At 48.8% G+C, this 12,950-nt stretch overlaps 1 protein-coding gene across 7 annotated transcripts in view; it reads left to right on the top strand.

Moving 5' to 3' along the window:
• The first annotated feature begins 5,584 nt into the window (after nucleotides 1-5,584).
• The window catches only part of LOC146337101 (tropomodulin-3), a 48,887-nt gene continuing 41,521 nt past the window's right edge, over nucleotides 5,585-12,950 (top strand). For 3 of the 7 annotated variants that reach the window (XR_014785348.1, XM_084817083.1, XM_084817081.1), the window contains exon 1: nucleotides 5,585-5,659. The gene's annotated coding sequence lies outside the window, so the exon portion shown is untranslated. Of the gene's footprint in view, nucleotides 6,078-6,342; nucleotides 6,393-12,950 lie in introns of those variants that run through there. The other 4 variants (XM_084817082.1, XM_084817080.1, XM_084817085.1 and 1 more) reach the window with 3 other exon arrangements.

Here is a 12,950-nt window from a genome sequence, read left to right as displayed (position 1 = left end):
TTAGGGGGCCAAGGGCAGGACACAGTGGCACACACAGCTCTATCCTCTAACAACCTGGCGCTGCTTCCTGCCCCCCGGCACCTGCCCCCAAGGCAGCTGCCTCATTCTGCCTAACGGTAGGACCAGGCCTGCTGTTGAGCATGGAACATATGAACAAGTTCTCTAGTCATAGAATCATAGATCATACAATCATAGAATAGTAGGGCTGGAAGGGGCCTACAAGGTCATCGAGTCCAACCCCCCGCTCAATGCAGGAATCCAAGTCAGAGCATCCCTGACAGATGACTGTCCAGTCTCGTCTTGAATGCCTTCAGTGTGGGAGAGCCCACTACCTCCCTACGTAATTGGTTCCATTGTCATATTGCTCTAACAGTCAGGAGGTTTTTCCTGATGTTCAGCCGGAATCTGGCTTCCTGTCACTTGAGCCCATTATTCCGTGTCCTGCACTCTGGGATGATCGAGAAGAGATCCAGGCCTTCCTCTCTGTGACAACCTTTCAAGTACTTGAAGAGTGCTATCCTATCTCCCCTTAGTCTTCTCTTCTCAAGGCTCAACATGCCCAGTTCTTTCAGTCTCTCTTCATAGGGCTTTGTTTCCAGTCCCCTGATCATCTTTGTTGCCCTCCTCTGAACCCTCTCCAGTTTGTCTGCATCCTTCTTAAAGTGTGGTGCCCAGAAATGGACACAGTACTCCAGGTGAGGCCTAACCAGTGCTGAGTAGAGGGGAACTAGTACTTCCCGAGATTTGGAAGCTATGCTTTTATTAATGCAGCTCAAAATAGCATTGGCCTTTTTTGCAGCCACATCACATTGTTGGCTCATATTCAGCTTGTGATCGACAACAATTCCAAGATCCTTCTCGCTTGTAGTGTGGTTGAGCCACGTATCCCCCATCTTGTCACTGTGCATTTGGTTTCTTTTTCCTAGGTGCAGAACTTGGCATTTATCCCTATTAAATGTCATTCTGTTGTTTTCTGCCCAGCGCTCCAGTCTATCAAGATCACTTTGAATTTTGTTTGTCTTCCACAGTATTAGCTATCCCGCCCAATTTTGTGTCATCTGCAAATTTGATCAGCATTCCCTGCACCTCGTCCTCCAAGTAATTAATAAAAATGTTGAAGAGCACTGGGCCCAGGACTGAGCCCCGTGGTACCCCGCTCATTACCTCCACCTGGTTTGAGAAGATTCCATTGATAAGCACTCTTTGAGTCCGATTCTGTAGCCAACTGTGGATCCACCAGATCGTTGTTTCATCTAGCCCACTTTGAGCTAGTTTGCTCATCAGGATATCATGGGGCACTTTGTCGAAAGCTTTGCTGAAGTCGAGGTATATGATGTCTACAGCATTCCTACAGTCCACAAGGGAGGTTACTTGATCAAAAAATGAGATCAGGTTCGTCTGGCAGGACTTGTTTTTGACAAATCTATGTTGGCTTCAAGTAATCACTGCATTGTTTTCAAGGTGCTTCCAGATGGATTGCTTTATCATCTGCTCCAGAATTTTCCCAGGGATTGATGTCAGAGTGACTGGTCTATAGTTCCCAGGTTCCTCATTTTTACCCTTTTTGAAGATAGGGACAACATTAGCCCTCCTCCAGTCATCTGGCACTTCCCCCGTCCTCCATGATTTCTCAAAGAGAATAGACAGTGGTTCTGAGAGTTCTTCTGCCAGTTCCTTTATGACTCTAGGATGCAGTTCATCTGGCCCTTGAGATTTGAACTCATTCAAAGTAATTAGGTGTTCCTTGACCATATGCCTATCGATCTCAAGCTGCAATCCTGCCCCTTCAGCCTGTACTTTACCTTTGCCAGGGGGCTCATAGACCCTCTTTTGGGAGAAGACTGACTGAGCCAAAGTAGGAATTGAGCACTTCTGCCTTTTCTTTGTCATCTGTTATTGTTTTGCCATCCTTATTTAATAGCTGAACAACCATTTCTTTCCTCTGCCTTTTACTATGTACGTAGCTGAAGAAAGCCTTTTTGTTGTTTTTAGCTTGTTCTCAGCTTTAGCCTTCCTGACGCCATCCCTGCAATTCTGTGCTACCTGCCTGTACTCTTCCTTTGTTACTTGGCCTTCTTTCCACTCCCTATATGTGTCCTTTTTTGTTTTCAGGTCATCCCTAAGCTTTTTGTGAAGCCACATTGGCTTCTTCTGTTGTCTTCCACCTTTTCTTCTTGTTGGAATTGTTTGTGATTGTGCCTTGAGAATTTCCTTTTTTAAAAGCTCCCACCCATCTTGGACTCCTTTTCTCATTAGCGTCGCTTGCCATGGAACCTTACTGATCATTGTTCTGAGTTTATTAAAATCAGCTTTCCTAAAATCCAGGGTACGCGTTTGACTACACTTGGGTTTTGCTTCCCTTAGAACCAAGAACTCAAGTACAATATGGTCACTTTCCCCCAGAGTTCCTGTAACTGCTACTTTATCCACTAAGTCATCTCTGTTGGTTAGGATCAAGTCAAGGATAGCCGATCCTCTAGTTCCTTCCTCTACTTTCTGTAAGAGGAAGTTATCCTCCACACAAGTCAGGAATTTCCTGGAGGAGCCATGTTTTGTAGAATTTGTCTCCCAACAAATATCGGGGAAATTGAAGTCCCCCATTACTACTACATCATGCTTCCTTGAAACATTGGCTATTTGCTTTTCAAAAGTTTCATCCTCGTCTTCTCCTTGATTGGGTGGCCGGTAGTAGACTCCAACCACCAGGTTCCTTTTATTCTTTGCTCCATTTATTTTGTTCCAGATGCTCTCGATGGGGCTACCAAGCTCATCCTCCTGTATTTCTGTGCAGAGATATATATTTTTCACATACAGTGCAACCCCACCTCCCTTTCTGTTCCTCCTGTTCTTTTTGAACAAGTTATATCCTTCAATTGCTGTATTCCAGTCATGAGAGTCATCCCACCAAGTCTCAGTTATACCTATCAAGTCATAATTTCACTCCTGTATTAAGAGTTCAAGTTCATTCTGTTTGTTTCCCATACTCTGGGCATTAGTATATAGACATCGAAGACCATGTGCTTCATAGTCTGGCTTTCTTCCTACATGTGTCTGAAGACTATTATTGGGCGCTATCAGAGCTGTTCTCTCCGTTGCAGTGCATGCACCTACGTCCATTGTTACCCCCAACATTACATCTCCCTTCCCCGTAGGATTCAGTTTAAAGCCCTCCTGATGAAGTTCTTCATACTGTGGCCAAACACATTCTTCCCATCCTTTGTGAGGTGCAACAGCCCATCTTCCAGGAAGTATAGCCCGTGGTCTCAGAATCCAAATCTCTCTCGTCAGCACCACCTTCCTAGCCAGTCATTCACCCAGAGTATTTTTTGTTCCCTTTCTATCCCTCTTCTGACTACTGGAAGGATGGATGAGAAAACTATCTGGGTCCCAAAGTTCTTGAGTTTCCTTCCCAAAGCTTCAAAGTCTGACGTGATTTCTTCGTAGCTCCGCTTGGCGGTATCATTTGTTCCCACATGGATGAGAAGAAAGGGATACCTGTCAGTGGGCTTTATGAGTGCAGGCAACCTTTCAGTCATGTCTCTAATCCGTCCTCCCGGGAGACAACATACCTGTCCAGTCCACGGGTCTTCACGACATACTTGGGTCTCGATCCCACGCAGCAAGGAGTCTGCCACTACTACCACTCTTCTCTTGTTGTTGTAGGCCTGGGTTTCATCGCCTCTGTTTGACTGACCTTCAGCCTCTTGCTCACTCTCATGTAGGTTCCCCTGTGATTCTTCCTCTGCAGGCTGTCCTCCAGTCTCATCTACTCAGGAAGACCAGATTGAACAAATACATTTTTAAAGATTTCTTAAAAGTCAGCACCAACGGCTTTTTGGAATGGAGTTCCAAAGTAGAGGGGTTACCACCAGGAAAGCCCTGCTTCTTGAACTTGCCAGCCTAGCTGTTCTAACTGGCAGGTATGTGAGCAGAGCCCCTGACAATGACAGAATTGTCTGGGCAGGGCAGAATGGGTGAAGACAGTTGTTTAGGCCCCGACCTTTTAAACCAGCCTTCTCCAACCTCCTACCCCCCAGATGTTGTGGACCACAACTCCCAGCATTCCTGACTGTAGGCCACACTTGCTGGGGCTGATGGGAGTTGCGGTCCAAAACATCGGGTAGGCAGGAGGGTGGAGAAGGCTGCTTTCACGTTTTTTAAAGGTAATAACCAGCACTTTGAAATCAGCCTGTATATAGTAGTTATGGCTCATTGAGGGCACAATCCTACGCATGTTTAAAATCCCACAACTCCCAGCATGGCCCAGCCATACTTGCTGGGAGGTGTAGGACTTTTTCTTCTTTTTGTCATGAATAGAATTTTCTTTTGATATGCATAGGAGGTGTGTGTTTTTTTTGGGGGGGGGGGGCTACATGCATAGGATTGCACCCTAATTTGCCGGGGGGAGAGGATAGAAATTTGAAACCGATTTTCTCTACTATGCCTTGGCTCGTTCACCGCAACCCCTTCCGCGCATGAAAAACCACCACTCGTTGCATTTGGCAGAGGAAGGCCGAGCAACTGGGAAACCCCGGGTCAGTGCGCGACGAGCAGACACCTGATCGGGGCTTTCCCCTCTCTTCAATAAGCTGAAGCTCAACCCTGACAAGACCGAGGTACTTTTGGTGGGAGACAAGAGGAGGCTGGGGGATGTTGACCTGGTGTTGAATGGGGTACAGCTACCCTTGAAAGACCAGGTCCGCAGCCTGGGGGTCATTTTGGACTCCCAGCTGTCCATGGAGGCTCAGGTGTCAGCTGTGAGCCGGACAGCGCTGTATCAACTCCATCTGATACGGCGGCTGCGCCCCTACCTTCCCGACCATCTGCTCCCATCGGTAGTACATGCCCTGGTCTCCTCTCGTTTAGACTACTGTAATGCGCTCTACGTGGGGTTACCCTTGAAGACAGTCCGGAAACTGCAGCTGGTACAGAACGTGGCGGCTCGCCTGATTAAAGGCAGCTGCCGGCGAGATCACATCACTCCAGTGCTGAAGGAGTTGCACTGGTTACCAGTTGTTTTCCGGGCCAAATTCAAGGTGTTGGTTTTGACCTTTAAAACCCTATATGGTTCCGGCCCAGCCTATCTTAAGGAGCGCCTCCAGCAACACCAGACAGGCCGCTTAACAAGATCAGCCTCGGATGGCCTTCTCTCTGTCCCATCAGCCAGGACAGCTAGACTGGTGGGGACGAGGGAGAGGGCCTTCTCTGTGGTGGCCCCCATTCTGTGGAACTCCCTCCCTAGGGAACTCCGTCATGCCCCCTCTTTAATGAGCTTCCGTCGTGCATTAAAAACGTGGTTGTTCAGGCAGGCATTTGGGGTGGGTTAGGGTATTTTTTTTAAAAAAAAATCATGGTAAAATTTTATTGTTTTAAATTGTTTATGGTGGGTTGTAGATCGCCCAGAGTGGCTGAGTGACCAGTCAGATGAGCGATTAATAAATTTAATAAATAAATAAATAAATTCCCTGAACGCTTCTGCTGCCGCGGACTGCAGCCGACATCAATGGCGGACTACAACTCCCATGAGGCCAAGGGGCACCCTCGCGTCGGCCCGCTCGCAAGAGGGCGCGCAGGCGCAGTGGCCGGGCGGAGATTGCAACCGCAGCCTTGCTACTGTCGGAGGCTGGGCAGCGGGGCTGGGAGCCCTCTTTCGGGTTGGGTGAGTCTGCGGCGGTCGCCGAGGAGCCGCCCGCCTGGCGTGGCAAGCGGTGGGGTGGCGGGATCTGAGCTGTGGGTGGCGGTCTTTGCAGCGGGGCCGGTCTTGCGCCCGCCGCTTCGGTTGCGAGTTCAGCAAACTTTTTAAAAGGGAGCCGAGGGGGAAACTGCGGTAGCAGGACCTGGTCTGGAAGGGCTTGTAATTGCAGCCGGGGACGGCGATCCTGGATGTAGGGTCGCTTTCCCGCCCATCCCGACGCCTTCCGGATGGATTGGACTGTAATGCCCACGCTGGCTGGGGATGATGGGGGATGTAGTCCCGCCCATCTGGAGGGCGCCTGGTTGGAGGGCGCTGCAAGGGAGGCTGAGTTGCTGTGTAGCTGCTGTTTGGGAGTAACGAGAGGAGGAAGGAAAAGGCAGTGGTAAGGATCCCGTAACGAGGAGGAGCTGGATTTGGGCTTGTGTGGGAGGCAAAAACTCCACTTCTCTTTCTCTCTTTGCCTCCCCACCTCTTCCTCCCTTCCCTACAGCTCTTTCTCTGAAAACATGATCAACCCACACCCAGGAAACTCACCCCACCCCCATGTCACAGTGCACAGACTTATGACCACCTCTTCTCCCCTCTGCAGGGTTTCCTCTCCTCCCTCTTCGACTTGTCATTCAAGCCCAGCCTTCTCCCCGCGCACCGGGGCAGGGAAACTTCCTCCTTCTCTGAAAACTTGCCTGAGTTGAGCCTGGTGTGTATTGGCTGTGCTTGGAGCGTCCCATTTTTATTTTCAGTGCATCTTCCTGGTCAGGGCGGCAGTGGGGTTGTGCTTCTGACCTTTAGCACTGACATAAATGTCTTTCTAGCTAAGCATGGATCCAGGCTTTGGTCTGCAGTTGGTTTAAAGTGCTTTGGAGCGGTGCCTGGCGTTGTGTCTGTGTGTGCCTGTGTGTGCCTTTGCTTTGGAACTTTTTGCTCTTTCATACACCTGACTGCTTCGTACAACTGGTTGGTTTCTTTTTTCATGTTTGCACTCCCGGCTGGTCTAAACCAGGAGTAGGCAAGCTGGTGTCCTCCCTGATCATTTTCTAAGCTGGCTGGGGCTGATGGGAGCTGTAGTCCAAAATATCTGGCTGGTATCAAGATGCCTGGACTAGAGAAATGGATGCTGTTTACCTCTGTACTGGTGGGGGCAGTGGAGAAAGGAAAGTGAATTCCTGCCACTGAAGTAGCTTCGTGGCAGAGCATAGGCTTTGCATACTGAAGGTCCCTGGTTCGACTCCTGGCATCTCCAGGTAGGCCTGCGAAAGACCCTTGTCTGAAACTTGGCAAAGCAGTTGCAGCTCATACTGAGGTAGACCTAGTTAATAAGGCTGCTTCCTATGTTGTTAACGTGTCTCCCCCCCCCCCTTAAGCAATCTATCTGAGCACAGTTCTTATGGTGCTGCATATCAGAAGATAAACTAGAATGTGAAAGGTTTGTTGTTTCAGGGGAAAGGGTGTTAATCCATGGGCAGGTTAATTTCAGTTATCGAATGGCATTTCTCCCCACCCATCTGGGTATTTGATGTGAAAGTTTGCTAGACAGCGCTGTCACCTTGAACGTGTTTGCAGTGTCACCTCCAAATTAGGGGGGTGGGGGAGAGACTTGAGATAGATGCCCACACTGGGTCCCTTTTTTGGAGTAGGCCCACCACCTTGCCCCTATCATGCATGTTTATTTGTTTGCCCTGTTGTCATGAGGCCAATTTGCACCATTGCCCCAAAGGAAAAACGCAAGGCAAGTGGAGTTCGTTGCTCCTTCTTTTTGCTCTCGGCATTGCTTGCACTGTTGGAGGGGGGAGGTGAAAAGGGGGATCAGCAAAGAAGAGGAGCAGGCCCAGAGGTCTCTGGGTGGGGGAGGGGGAGCAGCAGTGGGGGCCCTGTCGTGGTATGGGCTTCAGCAGGTTCCTGGTGAAACTGACCCCTGGCACTGGCGCTGCACATTGATCCCAGTCCTGCCAGGGAAATCACCTTGTACATGGAGACTTCTGTGTACAGATCCCTTTCTGGGTTTGGAGCGCCTTGTGGAACTGATGCTCCGGCGTGCCCATATCATACGGCTCATCTGGATTACTCTGAACTTGCAGTGTGTACCTGTTGGTGTTGATTTACACCAAGGGCTGCTAGATTTAGCATGAGCATCGCGCGCGCGCACATGCACTAAGGGTGCGATCTTAGGCATGTTTAGACAGAAAAAAGCATGGCTGGCTGGGGCATGCTGGGAGCTGTAGTACTTTTTTCTGCCTAAACATGCCTAGGATTGCATCCTAAAAGAATCTAATGCACAGTCTGGGAGATGTAGTGCAAGGCTTCTGGAGAGCACCAGGTCAGGGAAGGCTAATCTAATGGATTTATACTTGTTAATCCAGCACATGTCATGTGCAGAGTGTTTTGTGGTGCATGCCCTTGCAACAACCTTGTGAGGCAGCATCCTACGGGGCTCTCTTACAAAATAAGGGACAAAGTGGCCTGCCCAAGGTCTCCCAGTGTGTCCCCACCGGTGGCAGAGAACTTGAATATGAGAGCCACTGTGGTGTAGAGGGCAAGGACCAGGGAGACCTGCGTTCAAATCCCCACTCAGCCATGAAGCTCGCCTTGTGCCAGTCCTGATCTCTTAGCCTTGACTACCTTGCAGGGATGTTGCTGTGATGGTTTTTAAATGGCATACAGCCACCCTAAGCTTGTAGTGTAGCTATGCCCAAAGTGGGTGACCTGTGGCTCTCCAGATGATATTGGACTGCAACTCCCATGATTCCTGACCATTGGCCATGTTGGCTGTGGCTGATGGGAGTTAGACATAGAATCATAGGGTTGGAAGGGGCCTACAAGACCATCGGGTCCAACCCCCTTCCCAGTGCAGGAAGCCTGATTCCCAGGCGGTCTCCCATCCAAGTACTAACCAGGGCTGACCCTGCTTAGCTTCCGAGATCAGACGAGATCAGGCACATCCAGCCCTTTGCTCATGTTGGAGTCCAACAACAGCTAGAAGGGTACAGGTCACTCAAATTAAATCAACGATGTAATGTAACATTGAGGTTTTATCGCTATGGCACTGAAAAGCTGTCATTGATATCCCTTTAATCCAGGGGTGGGCAACTTGTGGCCCTCCAGATGTTTTAGCCTACAACTTCCATCATCCCTCACCATTGGCTCTGCTGGCTAGGGCTGATGGGAGTTGTAGACCAAAACATCTGGAGGATCCCAAATTGCCCTCCCCTGCTTTAATCTCTCAACAGACATCCAGGAGAGTTCAAGAATGTCAAAAGTTATCCTTTCTTTCGAAACATTCCTGAAATTGTAACCAAAGGATGGGGGAAATGTAGCTTGCCAAACCCAGACATCCCTTTGTGTTTGTTTGTATTTTAATCTTCCTGCAACGTCAAATGCGCTGTTTTCATTCCACGTGACTTCAGCGCTGCACAGGTCTGTAATTTCTAAAAAGTGTCATGATTAAAGAATGTTTGTCCGACACAGCCCGACTAATAAAGGGTTAGGTGTGCTCCGTCGCTTTAATGCAAAGGCGTTTCCGGTGCTGAGCAGAGCAGCACAGCTGTGTGGAAACAGGAAATAAGAGCATTTGAAAGGTATGTCTCGGTCCAGAAATGGCACATGAATGACATCGTTCCCTTGGGGGCTCTGTTTGCCTTGTAGATGTGTACATACTCAAAATGTTTCCATAATACTTGGGGCATCTCCTAGGCTGGCTTGTTTATTTTGGCCTCCGGGGTGTAGAGTTCAGTGGGACGGTTCTGGAAAATAGAGCAATTGTCTGCTTTTTAAATCAGAATCATGATGATCTACTGTGGGAAGGGAAAGGGGAGGCAGGCGTGCTTGTGCCTCTCTTAGTTCCTGGGATGCTGGATGTGGGGTGCTTAAGGGTTTTGTCAGTGATGCTCTGAGTCGTGCATGTCTGGCATTGCTTGCAGCTGAAACAGCTGTGAGCTGCAGGAAGCCTCCGGCTAGCATGACCCAATTTCCCCAGGGACATGTTCTTGCTGTTGGGGGTAGGCGAGCAATGATTTCAGGACAATATATAGAAATGAAGGTTTAAAACTCCGGCCTTGATATCTAGAATCACTAAGATGAGAGGGAAGAAAAGTAATTCAGTTGGACCCTCTAGCACAAGGGTGTTGAACCTCAAGACTGTAGGCCAAATCCTGCACACCTAGATACCAGATCTGGACCTCTGGGCTTCCCCAGATGGCCACACTGTTGGAAAGTCTGGTGTGACTTACAGCAGAGTTGCCTTATATAGAGAAAGTGTGGCAACACATCATTTAGTATTGGAGGCAATAAACTCAGGCTAAAGCCAGTTTAGAAGTTCAAATCAACCTACTTTATTAGTGTGTTTATACACATTATCAGAGCAGGTTATGTAATACTGTTTAACTACAAAAACCCACTAGCACTGGCTGCATGAGTCTAAGTAAGTGAGGGCATGAGATATGGTTACTTGCTTTCTCTCTGGAGGGACCGCATTTTACTTGTTGCAGAGGCAAGAGGAGAAAGAAGAGGAAGGGAGAGGAAGGAGAGGGAGCAGGAAAAAGGAACTGGAAGTTACAGGACAACAAGGGGGATAAACAAGACAAGCTGTTGATGCATCACGTTCTCTATTGCCCCCTAGTGTCTGGAAGTATGCGGAGTTGTTCCTATTATCCAGAACACACAATGTCTCTCCAGGGTCTTTCCCATCACCTGGTGCCTGATTCTTTCAACCGGAGACACCGGGGATTTCAACCTGGGACCTTATTGCAGGCCAAACAGGTGCTCTACCATTGTACTGTGGCACCTGCCCTTGAAACAAAGCCGACGTATGTGTAACCTTACCTGCATGCATTCCTCTTAGGTTCCCTTTGCTTGCCCCTCCCCACTTTTTTTTCTGATTATAAGCGCCTCTAGGCAGGGGCTTGTCCATCTTGCTGTTTATACTGCCCTATGCATGCAGAAGGCCTGTTCTCTTTCTTGGTTCTAGTATTAGTTTTTATCTGTTGTGGTTCATAGATCTCATAGAATCATAGGGTTGGAAGGGGCCTACAAGACCATCGTGGCCAACTCCTTGCTCCATGCAGGAAGCCAGATTCCCAGGCGGTCTCCCATCCAAATACTAACCAGGGCTGACCCTGCTTAGCTTCCGAGATCAGACGAGATCTGGCGCATCCAGCCCTTTGTTCATGTGCATAGCACCATCTAATATTATAATGCATATAATGTGTATACCGCTCTACCAATTTATTTATTTTTAAATGGGAGAGGGAGTGCAGATCCTGCCTGAGGGAGCATATAGTCTGTATTGGTGGAGATAGTAGAGGGAGGGGAGGACAGAGAGAGGGAGGGTAACAATTTGTCCACCAGCTACTAAGGCTAGCAACTCTGAAAGCTAGGTAGCGTGAAGAGCATACTTTTGGATAAAAGAGCCTTGGTTACATGGAGGTGGAGAGCTTGGCAAACTCAACCTCCCAGCACTCAAAAGTTCTGCTATTTGTAAATATTGATTTAATTATCCTTCTGTGTCCTGCTCGAACATGGGCACACACAGGAAAACATTTTTCCCCCCAGGGGTTTTGGAAAATTTGCTGGAAAATATTCCCCCCCCACTCCCAAATTTCCCCCATTTTATCCAGTTATTTCCAAGCCTTCACCCTTCTAGATGCAATAGATAATGAAAACATCAGAGTTGGTGTAAAGCAGAGGTGGGCATCTTGTGGCCCTCCAGGTGTTTTGGACTACAACTTCAGCCCTAGTCAATGCTGGGGGATCATGGGAGTTTTAGGTCAAAACATCTGGAGGGCCACAAGTTGCCCACCCATGGTATGAAGCCATGCAGCAAGGCCCGACTAAGCGAGACCGTCTTAACTACGTGGTTCAAAGTAAAATGGGAAGGGACCAGCTGAGTGTCCTGCGGGAGAGTTCCACATCTGGGATGTAGCCATGGAAAAGATCCTCTTGCACATCCCACAGTCCTTGCATCAGGCTGCGCTGGGACAGAAAGAAGGGTGTCCACATCGGATCCTAGGAGTCAGGCAGAATGGCATGGGAGGAGGGAGCCCTTAGGTGGGCTGGACCCTGCACTTTGGAACATATTGGTAACCAGTGCAGCTCTTCCAAACTGGGCGGGATATGCTTCCTCTTTGGTGTCCCTGTGAGCACCTTTGCAAGCGCATCTGGGACCGAGCATGTTACATCACTGCAGCCTTCCCCAACCTGGGGCCCTCCAGATGTGTTGGACATCACCTCCCAGAGTCTGGGGGTTGGAGTTCAGCCCATCTGGACAGCAGCAGGATGGCGAAGGCTGCAGTAGTAAGTCCAGCCTCGATGTAACCATGGCATGTGCTAAAAACATAAGGAGAGCCCTGCTGGATCAGACCCAGGGTCCACCTAGTCCAGCATTCTGTTCACACAGTGGCCAACCAGCTGTCTACCGGGAACCCACAAGCAGGACACGAGTGCAACAGCGCCCTCCTGCCCATGTTCCCCAGCAACTAATGTATGTACGCATACTGCCTCTGATACTGGAGGTAGCATGCTGTCATCAAGACTAGTAGCCACTGATAGCCTTCTCCTCCAGGGATTTGTCCAACCCCCTTTTAAAGCCATCCAAATTGGTGGCCATCACTACATCCTGTGGTAGTGAATCCCTTGGTTTACTATGCACTGTGTAAGTAGTATTCCCTTTTATCTGTCCTGAATGTCCCACCAATCAGCTTCATGGGATGACCCAGGTTCTAGTATTATAAGAGAGGCAGAAACATGTTACTGTGTGAAGGTGAGGAACTACATGAGCTCCAAGGTGTTTGCGCTTTGGCCAGGATATCTGAACTTACCATATTCTACTTTTCTTGTTTCGGATGCCTTTCTGGCAACATTGGTGCGTGCCGTCCTCTTGCACTCAGAGCAAAGCAAACTCTAGGGCTGCTGATCACCAAATATTACCAAACCTTTAAAATAGGTGTGTGCTTGAGATAGCTTTTTTATTGTTGATTTTAAAAATAAGCCAATATTTTCTTTATTGGATGGTTTATGGTGACCGGCAAAATAAGGTGAAAATGTTTGCTTATTCAGAGCGAGGGCAGGAAGCATTTCCTTAACTCTGTTTTGGCTTTGTGATGTCGTCGTGTAGCCACATCAGATTGGCTTAACCTCGTTTCTGCATGACAGTGTTGATCTACAAGCTTTCTTTGGGTTCCTTATTGGCTGGTTGGCTTTTGTTCGTGGGGAGGTGAGTGGGGGGTGTTGTGCAAATGATTAGGAACAAGTAACAGGCGAATTC

This window comes from Heloderma suspectum, chromosome 11, assembly GCF_057233095.1.
Source record: "Heloderma suspectum isolate Gila_16-S chromosome 11, 16-S_ref, whole genome shotgun sequence".
NCBI classification, from domain to species: domain Eukaryota; kingdom Metazoa; phylum Chordata; class Lepidosauria; order Squamata; family Helodermatidae; genus Heloderma; species Heloderma suspectum.
Note: the sequence above shows the minus strand (reverse complement) of the source record. Positions and strands in the feature narration are given on the sequence as shown.